Raw genomic sequence first — 11,238 nt, 5'->3', positions numbered from 1 at the left:
CCTCAGAGCCTGGTTCCTCTCTAGGTTTCTTCTTAGGTTTTGTCCTTTCTCGGGAGTTTTTCCTTGCCACCGTGCTTCTACACCTGCATTGCTTGCTGTTTGGGGTTTTAGGCTGGGTTCCTGTACAGCACTTTGAGATATCAGCTGATGTACGAAGGGCTATATAAATACATTTGATTTGATTTGATGGTTAAAAACCTAAATACAGAATAATAACACACTTAAATGCCTAAATACAGAATAATAACACACTTAAATGCCTAAATACAGAATAATAACATGGTTAAAAACCTAAATACAGAATAATAACACACTTAAATGCCTAAATACAGAATAATAACACACTTAAATGCCTAAATACAGAATATTAACACAGTTAAATACCTAAATACAGAATAATAACATGGTTAAATACCTAAATACAGAATAATAACATGGTTAAATACCTAAATACAGAATAATAACACACTTAAATGCCTAAATACAGAATAATAACACACTTAAATGCCTAAATACAGAATAATAACCTGGTTAAATACCTAAATACAGAATAATATAAATACCTAAATACAGAATATTAACACACTTAAATGCCTAAATACAGAATAATAACACACTTAAATGCCTAAATACAGAATAATAACACACTTAAATGCCTAAATACAGAATAATAAGACTCTTAAATGCCTAAATACAGAATAATAACATGGTTAAATACCTAAATACAGAATAATAACACACTTAAATACCTAAATACAGAATAATAACACACTTAAATGCCTAAATACAGAATAATAACACACTTAAATGCCTAAATACAGAATAATAACACAGTTAAAAACCTAAATACAGAATAATATAAATACCTACATACAGAATATTAACACACTTAAATGCCTAAATACAGAATAATAACACACTTAAATGCCTAAATACAGAATAATAACACTTAAATACCTAAATACAGAATAATAACATGGTTAAATACCTAAATACAGAATAATATAAATACCTAAATACAGAATATTAACACACTTAAATGCCTAAATACAGAATAATAACACACTTAAATGCCTAAATACAGAATAATAACACACTTAAATGCCTAAATACAGAATAATAACACACTTAAATACCTAAATACAGAATAATAACATGGTTAAATACCTAAATACAGAATAATAACACACTTAAATACCTAAATACAGAACATTAATGGACTGTAGACCATCTTAGGAGGTTCCGGACTGTAGACCGTCTCAGGAGGTTACGGACTGTGGACTGTCTCAGGAGGTTACGGACTGTGGACCGTCTCAGGAGGTTCCGGACTGTAGACCGTCTCAGGAGGTTCCGGACTGTAGACCGTCTCAGGAGGTTCCGGACTGTGGACCGTCTCAGGAGGTTCCGGACTGTGGACCGTCTCAGGAGGTTCCGGACTGTGGACCGTCTCAGGAGGTTCCGGACTGTGGACCGTCTCAGGAGGTTCCGGACTGTGGACCGTCTCAGGAGGTTCCGGACTGTGGACCGTCTCAGGAGGTTCCGGACTGTAGACCGTCTCAGGAGGTTCCGGACTGTGGACCGTCTCAGGAGGTTCCGGACTGTGAAACGTTGCCGGAAGCGCTGGACTGGGGAGGCGCACTGGAGGCCTGATGCCTGGGACCGGTACAGGTGGCACCGGGCTGGTGACACGCACTTCAGGGCAAGTACGAGAAGCAGTAACAGGACGGACCTGACTGGGGACATGCACTTGAGGGAGAGTGCGAGGAGCTGGCACAGGACGCACTGGGTTGTGAAAGGTGCACTGGAGACCTGGTGTGTATAGACGGCATCAATTGTTCCGGAACTTTGACACACTTCTCAGGGCTAGTACGGGGAGCTGACTCAGGTGGCACCAAACTGACAACACGTTCCTTTATTCCAAATCCCTGCGTCCTCCACCAACTCAACAACTCTCCCATTTCTCTCCACTCCAAATTATCCTTCTTCTCAAAGACTGGCTCTGGTTCACTCCTCGGCTCCGCCGACTGCGACATTGAAAGTCAATATTTATAAAAAAAATTTAAAAATAAGGAGCGCTTCACGGATTTGCGTGTCATCCTTTCGCATGTGCCATGCTAATCTTCTCTGCTCCATAACTAACACTTTTTTCAGAATGGCACAAATTCCCCCCCCCCCCAAAAAAAAAATATTGGGATTTCTGTGGCCTACCTCCTCGACTTCGTCACTGTCCCTCCTTCGCTGCTTTCGCCTGCCTCCATGGCAGGCTCTTCTCTCCTGCTATTATGTCATTCCAATCCAGAACGTTCTCTCCCTAATCTCCTCCACAGACCAGGATGCCATTATCTCCCTGGCACGATGATTGGTCCGTTGTTGGTGGGATCTTCTGTCACGTTTGTCGTAATGATTGGACCAAGGCGCAGCGTGCGTAGAGGTCCACATATTTTAATCAATTGAAACTCACCAAACAAAAACAATAAAGCACAAACGAAACGTGAAGCTGCTGGTGTGCACACGGGCAACTATCCGTAGACAAGATCCCACAAAGCACAATGAGGAAATGGCTGCCTAAATATGATCCCCAATCAGAGACAACGATAAACAGCTGTCTCTGATTGGGAACCTTACCAGGCCAACATAAACCATTAATCACCTAGATGACCCACCCTAGTCACTATCATGCGCCAACCAACAGGGAATAAACAGCTCTCTATGGTCAGGGCGTGACAGCATTAGATGCACAATGGGCTGGTGATTAAGATAATCCCATGAAATTGTTATTTTAAATTGAATTCAAGATCAAATTTTAATCATTGGAAATTGATCCCGGCATGGACAGTATCTGCACTTTCATCACTCTGACAGTCTGAATCACCAGACAATGAAAGCCTCTGATTTGAGAATACATAACCGACTTGGTCCAAACCCAGGGCTGGCGCACAGTACACACTACAAGACTGTGTTAGCCCACTGAGCTAAAGAGGAGTAAAAACAGTTCTCTAATATCCCTTAGACAAGAACGATACTGAGTTGGAGAACATGAATCAGGTCTTCAGGTCTTTCATTTGATGAATCACTCCACATTGACCAGCTGATATTATTTTTTTGGTGTAACTAGAGATCTTTGCAAGCTTATTTAAAAAAAAATATTTTTACATTTTTTCTTGCTGCATAGTAAGTGATCATCCGTCTTTTATATGAAAACACAGGGTTGTATATGAGATGAACTCACTAAACGCTATGGAGGGTGCCTTCCTTAATAATTAGGAGTTTGTTCTTTTTTTTAGAGCTATGTTGTGCTTCTCCACATATAAATTATAAATACTGTTCCTTTAAGTTGAATGTTAGCACCAACCAGACGTAATAAGCAGCCATATCAGATGAATTTGACATAATAACTGTTCCATTGAACATACCATACTGTTTTTTTTACTTTTCAATTGAAACTTGACTGGCTGACAAGAAACACATCCGGATACAAGCAGGAAAAAACACAGCCACATTCTTGTCTCCAACTGACCATCTTAACGATGTAAGAGGCACTTCACACGGCTCTCTCTAGATCTATCTGTGTAGCCTGGGTACCAGTCTGTTTGTGCTATCATTCCACATGTTTGGCATGCGATGAGTGGCAAGGAGTGGAATGATGACACAAACAGATCTAGGACCAGGCTACTATATGTGAGACAATGGAAGTGTTAGGCCACAGATGTCATTCCCCTGATACATTTGGATACAAGTGTGTGTAACTTGACTAAAGTCCTTGGCTTCTATAAAGGAACATAGGTGATTGACTAAATGTCCTCCATCTCACTCAGTTTGGGGTACTTTTTCCCCAGATCTAACCAGTTGAGGTCAGGCTGAAGCTGATCGCTCTATCAGGCAAATCTGCCTGGACGTCCCAAGTGCTTCCAAGTCGACCACCTACAATATAAGAAAATATCCCTGATGAATGTTGTTTTCTGATTAAGCCTAATATTGGATTCTGAACATGGCTTGGACTATTGCCACCTCTCAAAGGGTCCAGTGCACTACTTTTGATGATGTCACTATGGGTCCTGGCCAAAAGTAGTGCACTATATAGGGAATAGGGTGCCATTTGAGGCATTTGCTATATTTACAGTATCTGCCTGAGGAGGGTCTAACCATTTGAGTCCAATGCCAAGAAATGTTTACTAAAATAAAGATTAAATAAATAATTACAAGTGGAACTGTCCTCATTTAGTCTCCTAGTATGGGATGCTGTTTACCCTCAAGCCCAATTCATCCAAACTTCATATCTTTGTCAAAGCTACTTCAGAATGGACTTCGGCTAAATATTGGCCACAGACTGGACTACTGCTAAATATTGGCCACAGAATGGACTACTGCTAAATAATGGCTACAGAATGGACTACTGCTAAATAATGGCCACAGAATGGACTACTGCTAAACAATGGCCACATTATTTAAATAATGGCCACAGACTGTATGTCTCTGAATGTCCCACGACCAACTGCATCCGATCAGGTACACTGTTTGGAAATGTGATCAAGTTTCTTCCTTTTAAATTAGAAATGAATGAATGGATGGATGGATGGATGGATGGATGGATGAACAAATTCATGGATGGGTGAATTAATAGATGGTTGAATTAATGGATGGATGAATGAATGAATGGATGGACAAATTAATGAATGGATGAATGAATGAATGAATGGAAAGATAGACAAATTACTGGATGAATGAATGGATGGATGGATGAATGGATGGATGGAAGAATGGATGGATGGAGGGATGGATGAATGGATGGATGGATAAATTAGTAGATGGATGAATTAATGGATGGATGAATGAATGCATGAATGGATGGAAAAATGAATGAATGAATGAATGATGGATGGATGGACGGATGGACGAAATAATGGATGGATGGATGGATGAATTAATGGATGGAAGAATGGATGGAAGAATGAATGAATGGATGGATGGATGGATGGATGGATGGATAGACAAATTCATGGATGATGAATGGATGGACGGATGGATGAATGAAAAGATGGATGGATGGATGAATGGATGGATGAATGAATAGATGGATGAACGGATGAATGGATGGATGAATGAATGAATGAATGAATGTATGGATGGATGAACGAATGAATGGATGGATGATTGGATGGATGGACGAATTAATGGATGGATGGATGAATGGATTGATGCATGAATTAATGGATGGAAGAATGAATGAATGAATGAATGAATGGATGAATGATGGATGGATGAATGAATGGATGGATGGAAGAATGAATGAATGAATGAATGAATGGGTGGAGGAATGGATGGATGGATGGATGGATGGATGGATGGATCAATGGATGGATGAATTGATGGATGAATGCATGGATGGATGAATGAATGAATGGATGGATGAATGAATGGTTATTAGGTTTGTTTCAATTAGGTGTGTTTCCCTTTGGGTTTTCAAAGGTAGCATATAAAACAAAACTGCTGCCTCTGCTTACAACATGAACTACATTTTGTATTGAATTTCTATTTTATTTTTATGTCTATAAAAAAAAAATATATATATATATATATATATATATATATATTATATATATATATAATATATATATATATATAATGTCTCCGTTACTCCTCTGTAGCGTACCGTATGTACAGTAGTGTGTTGTCTGTCTGTGGATCATTTCATTAAACTTTGATGAATGAATGAATGAATGAATGGGTGGATGGATGGAGGAATTAATGAATGAATGGATTAATTAATGGATGGATGGATGAATTAATGGATGGATGAATGAATGAATGGATGGATGGATGGGTGGATGGACCGATGGATGATCTAATGAATGGATGGATGGATGAATGAATGAGTAGATGGATGGATGAATGAATGGACGAATTGATGGATTAATGAATGGATGGGTGAATGGATGAATAGTTGAATGGATGGATGAATGGATGGAAGGATGGATGGATGGATGAATGGATAAATGGATGAATGATTTTTATTTTTTATGTAAATAAATATATATTTCTCCGTTACTCCTCTGTAGCGTTCCGTATGTACAGTAGTGTGTTGTCTGTCTGTGGATCATTTCATTAAACTTTTGACCTATAATCAGAGCTTTCATTATATCAGTGCTTTATCCTGCAGGAACAGGATCTGGCTCCTCTCCATGAAAAATATTTTTACACTGTTTGCAATGTAATTATTGTTAATTCGAGTTGCCTCCTCGTTAATTTACAATTCCCCCTAATAAAAGGTAGGCTAAACATAGTCCGTGCCTGATATTCTAAGAAGGAATTTGTGTTGGGCGGGCTGGGGCTTACAGTTTGAGCAACGCTGTAGTGTTATGACTTTACTTTCAATAATCTGATGATTATTATTTATCTAATCAACTAACTGCGTTAAATTGCTACCTGAATAAATTAATCATGTACCAATTAAATCAATAGGAATTGGGGCAGCACGAGAGTGGATCTTTAAAGAGTTACCATCTCCCGAATTAAACTCTAAAGGTCTTTAACATATCACATCTATAAACAGTCAAATTATCAACCACAACCTCGTATCAAATCATCATTCTGAACACTTGTAACCTCATGCATCTGCAAAAACCTTACTTATGAGTCAGTACTACACAAATTGGCTTAATTATTTATTTACTAGCTAACTAAATGGTAACACAGGATAAACATACACACTTAATACATTAGAAACAGGTCCCTAGCGGACTGACACAATATGGTGGCTTGTTACAAAAGAGATGGGGGGGGGGGGGGCAGAGACATAATACTTTGGTACATTTAGAAACGACTCTCACAGTAATCATATACTTGGCACAGGAACCGCCTCCCGTTTGGAGTAAAAAAAATTGTGAATGTATTTACATGTAAATGTCTTGGTTATTCGTCTATTTCTGTCAGAACCTTCTTTGGAAAGATTGTTGGGCCTTTTTGCATCATGGTGGTAAGGATCTGATTGTCCAAAAGGGGTCCCCACCCGTCTTCTACTGTTGTTAGCCTCTCTGGGATATGTGGGGACGGTAGCGTCCAAAGCCAGTGAAAATGCAGAGCGCCAAATTCAAATAAATTACTATAAAATCAAACTTTCATTAAATCACACATGCAAGATACCAAATTAAAGCTACACTTGTTGTGAATCAAGCCAACATGTCGGATTTCAAAAAGGCTTTTCGGCGAAAGCAAACGATGCTATTATCTGAGGATAGCACCATAGTAAACAAAGAGAGAGAAGCATATTTCAACCCTGCAGGCGCGACACAAAACGCAGAAATAAAAATATAATTCATGCCTTACCTTTGACGAGCTTCTTTTGTTGGCACTCCAATATATTCCATAAACATCACAAATGGTCCTTTTGTTCGATTAATTCCATCAATATATATCTAAAATGTCCATTTATTTGGTGCGTTTGATCCAGAAAAACACCTGTTCCAACCTGTGCAACGTGACTACAAAATATCTCAAAAGACTGTTGACATCCAGTGGAAGTGGTAGGAACTGCAGAAGGTCTCATAGAAATCTGGATTCGCCTTCTATATAAGTTCTGTTATACTCACAGACATGATTCAAACATTTTTAGAAACTTCAGAGTGTTTTCTATCCAGATCTACTAATAATATGCATATTTTATCTTCTGGGGATGAGTAGCAGGCAGTTTAATTTGGGCATGCTTTTCATCCAAAATTCCGAATGCTGCCCCCTATCCTAGATAAGTTAATCTCTGCTGTCGTCCGGTATCCAGTGGCTTGTTGTGCAGTCCTGAACTGAACTACAGAGTTGATTTCCCTTCCATTCACTCCTGAAGCTGCCTTTTTTTGAAGATAGGTTAGCCAGCCTTGTCGAAGGTTCCATTTGGGTGATGAGAGTAGCGTACTTCGGTGATCAGAGAGACGTGGAGCTACAGTTATGTTAATTCTTAACCCATTGTTTTATACAGTTTGTTCAAAAAGGGCGGATCGAGCGGCTGACACACTCTCTGACCTCACTCAAGGGGGCGGTGACTACTTACTTGTACAAAGTTATAGAAACAATTCCCTCTTATAGTTTCTAAGATCACATCGCTTTCTTAACAAAAACACTTCATAATTTTTCATATTTCATGCACACATATAGTGGGTATACTTTCCAAGTTACAGTATTTGCTTTATAGTATTTGTAATGATATCACAAAATAACAACCAAACAGCATTAGAGGTCTTTGGGTTGCCTCTGATCATTCCACGTTCTATGTTAGAAATATTGTTCCAGTATTTGCTTTAGAACGTGTTCAGCGGGGAAATGTCTGTGAAACAAAGGCACATTCCTGTGTGAATTTGGAGAGGGAATGTTGAATGTTCTTGTCCTTGATTTACAATAGGGTGTGAGCTGTCAACCCCCCACCAGTTCCCTCCTCCCCACTCTGCGGGTGAGAGGGGGTCTGGTTGAAGTCATTTATTGCCAATCGGATCTGACCTATTTGGATTCTTACAGGATGTTTGAGACCAACGCATTGCCTTTGCTGTGGAGAGAGAAAGAAGTGGGCCTGTATCTCTCACAGAACTAGAATGAGATTCACTTTCTATGATCTCTCTCCCTCTCTCTTCTCTGATCGACATGAGCCTGCAACTGTCATCTCCCCAGCGTTGCACTTTCCTTATAGAATTATAGACGCAGGAAGGAGGCTGTAGGTGCTGCAGCCCCGCTGATAAATTGAAATATATTTGCCAAAGTTATAGTTTACTGCTGTCTGTTCAGAATTAAATTAAATAATTCAGAATACTAGAGCAGGAGTAGACCTATAATTTAGCCACAGAGGATCAATAGCTTTTTTTTTTAAAATAGCCTTGCTGTATAGTCCAATCACATGGCAGGCCTACAGTCGGGAACGCGAAACAATCATGTCAGTGAGCAGCATGTCGACAAAACAGACCTTTTGCTATATTCCAAGTACAATAGCCCAATCACATGGCATGCCTACAGTTGGGAAACGAAGCCAATCTGTCAGTGGACTGCATGCAGACAAAACAGGCCTTTTGCTCTATTCCAAGTACAATAGCCCAATCACATGGCATGCCTACAGTCGGGAACTCGAGGCCAATCTGTCAGTGAGCAGCATGCAGACAAAACAAGCATTGCGTAATATTCCAAATTCAATCGCGGGAAAACACAGGTTGCAAAAGGCTCCTGCTGAAAAGAGAAGACTCCATAATATTTTATCAACTTCCAAATAGGCCAATTGAGCAAAAATTTTTTTTTTTTTACTATTGTTTTACAAAGATAGAGATAGGTTTTTGGCACGAGAGTATCGGCCTTCGCAGGTGAGTGAGCTGCTCATCATTAGTCAGTGAAACTGGAAAGCTTTTTCAGGACAATCATTTCCTCCTCACATTGTGCAGTATGTTTGTCTCCCCACACCTAGGCCTAGGCTACTGATGGTTTCAAGACAAGGTCGTTTTTTATGGATTCTCAATTTGTCAATTGTCAAGGTAGCCTGTCATTTCGATCAATCATTTGCACATTATTATAAAAGATTTTGCTCGAGTGTCAAGTCATGTAACATAGAAAAATAATTGCACGGAATATTCTACTGCTCTATGCCACTAAAACAAACTCTATGATATTCATGCAACGCTATAAAGGTGATTTATTTTCTCATACGTTCTGGTACCTCAGAGCTCCCCAGGTCACCCCCCTCATGATCACTTTTTAGTCCGACACCTCCCAATGTAATAATTGAGCAGTGGGAAACATGATCCTTATTACAGTCTGGAGACAGGACCCTTATTACAGTCTGGAGACAGGACCCTTATTGCAGTCTGGAGACAGGACCCTTATTGCAGTCTGGAGACAGTACCCTTATTGCAGTCTGGAGAGAGGACCCTTATTACAGTCTGGAGACAGGACCCTTATTACAGTCTGGAGACAGGACCCTTATTACAGTCTGGAGACAGGACCCTTATTACAGTCTGAAGACAGGACCCTTATTACAGTCTGGAGACAGGACCCTTATTACAGTCTGGAGACAAGACCCTTATTACAGTCTGTAGACAGAACACTTATTACAGTCTGGAGACAGGACCCTTATTGTAGACAGGACCCTTATTACAGTCTGAAGACAGAACCCATATTGTAGACAGGAGACAGGACCGTGATTACAGTCTGGAGACAGTACCCTTAATACAGTCTGGAGACAGAACCCTTATTACAGTCTGGAGAAAGAACACTTATTACAGTCTGGAGACAGGACCCTTATTACAGTCTGGAGACAGGACCCTTATTACAGTCTGGAGACAGGACCCTTATTACAGTCTGGAGACAGGACCCTTATTACAGTCTGGAGACAGGACCCTTATTACAGTCTGGAGACAGGACCCTTATTACAGTCTGGAGACAGGACCCTTATTACAGTCTGGAGACAGAACCCTTATTACAGTCTGGAGACAGGACCCTTATTGCAGTCTGGAGACAGGACCCTTATTACAGTCTGGAGACAGGACCCTTATTACAGTCTGGAGACAGAACCTTTAATACAGTCTGGAGACAGGACCCTTATTACAGTCTGGAGACAGGACCCTTATTACAGTCTGGAGACAGGACCCTTATTACAGTCTGGAGACAGAACCCTTATTACAGTCTGGAGACAGGACCCTTATTACAGTCTGAAGACAGGACCCTTATTGTAGACAGGACCCTTATTACAGTCTGGAGACAGAACCCTTATTACAGTCTGGAGACAGGACCCTTATTGTAGACAGGACCTTTATTACAGTCTGAAGACAGAACCCCTATTGTAGACAGTAGACAGGACCCTTATTACAGTCTGGAGACAGGACCCTTATTACAGTCTGGAGACATAACCCTTATTACAGTCTGGAGACAGGACCCTTATTGTAGACATGACCCTTATTACAGTCTGGAGACAGAACCCTTATTGTAGACAGTAGACAGGACCCTTATTACAGTCTGGAGACAGGACCCTTATTACAGTCTGGAGACAGGACCCTTATTACAGTCTGGAGACAGGACCCTTATTACAGTCTGGAGACAGGACCCTTATTACAGTCTGGAGACAGGACCCTTATTACAGTCTGGAGACAGGACCCTTATTACAGTCTGGAGACAGGACCCTTATTACAGTCTGGAGACAGGACCCTTATTACAGTCTGGAGACAGAACCCTTATTACAGTCTGGAGACAGGACCCTTATTGAAGTCTGGAGACAGGACCCTT

The 11,238-nt window shown here is 40.3% G+C and overlaps 1 pseudogene; it reads right to left on the bottom strand.

Annotated features, from left to right (window-relative positions):
* Positions 1 to 2,061: 2,061 nt before the first annotated feature.
* On the bottom strand, positions 2,062 to 2,162 carry LOC118965402 (annotated as a pseudogene).
* Between the last annotated feature and the right edge of the window lie 9,076 nt (positions 2,163 to 11,238).

The sequence above is a fragment of the Oncorhynchus mykiss genome, chromosome 7 (genome assembly GCF_013265735.2).
Source record: "Oncorhynchus mykiss isolate Arlee chromosome 7, USDA_OmykA_1.1, whole genome shotgun sequence".
Taxonomy (NCBI): domain Eukaryota; kingdom Metazoa; phylum Chordata; class Actinopteri; order Salmoniformes; family Salmonidae; genus Oncorhynchus; species Oncorhynchus mykiss.
The sequence above is the reverse complement of the archived record's forward strand: the minus strand, read 5'-3'. Positions and strand labels throughout refer to the sequence as shown.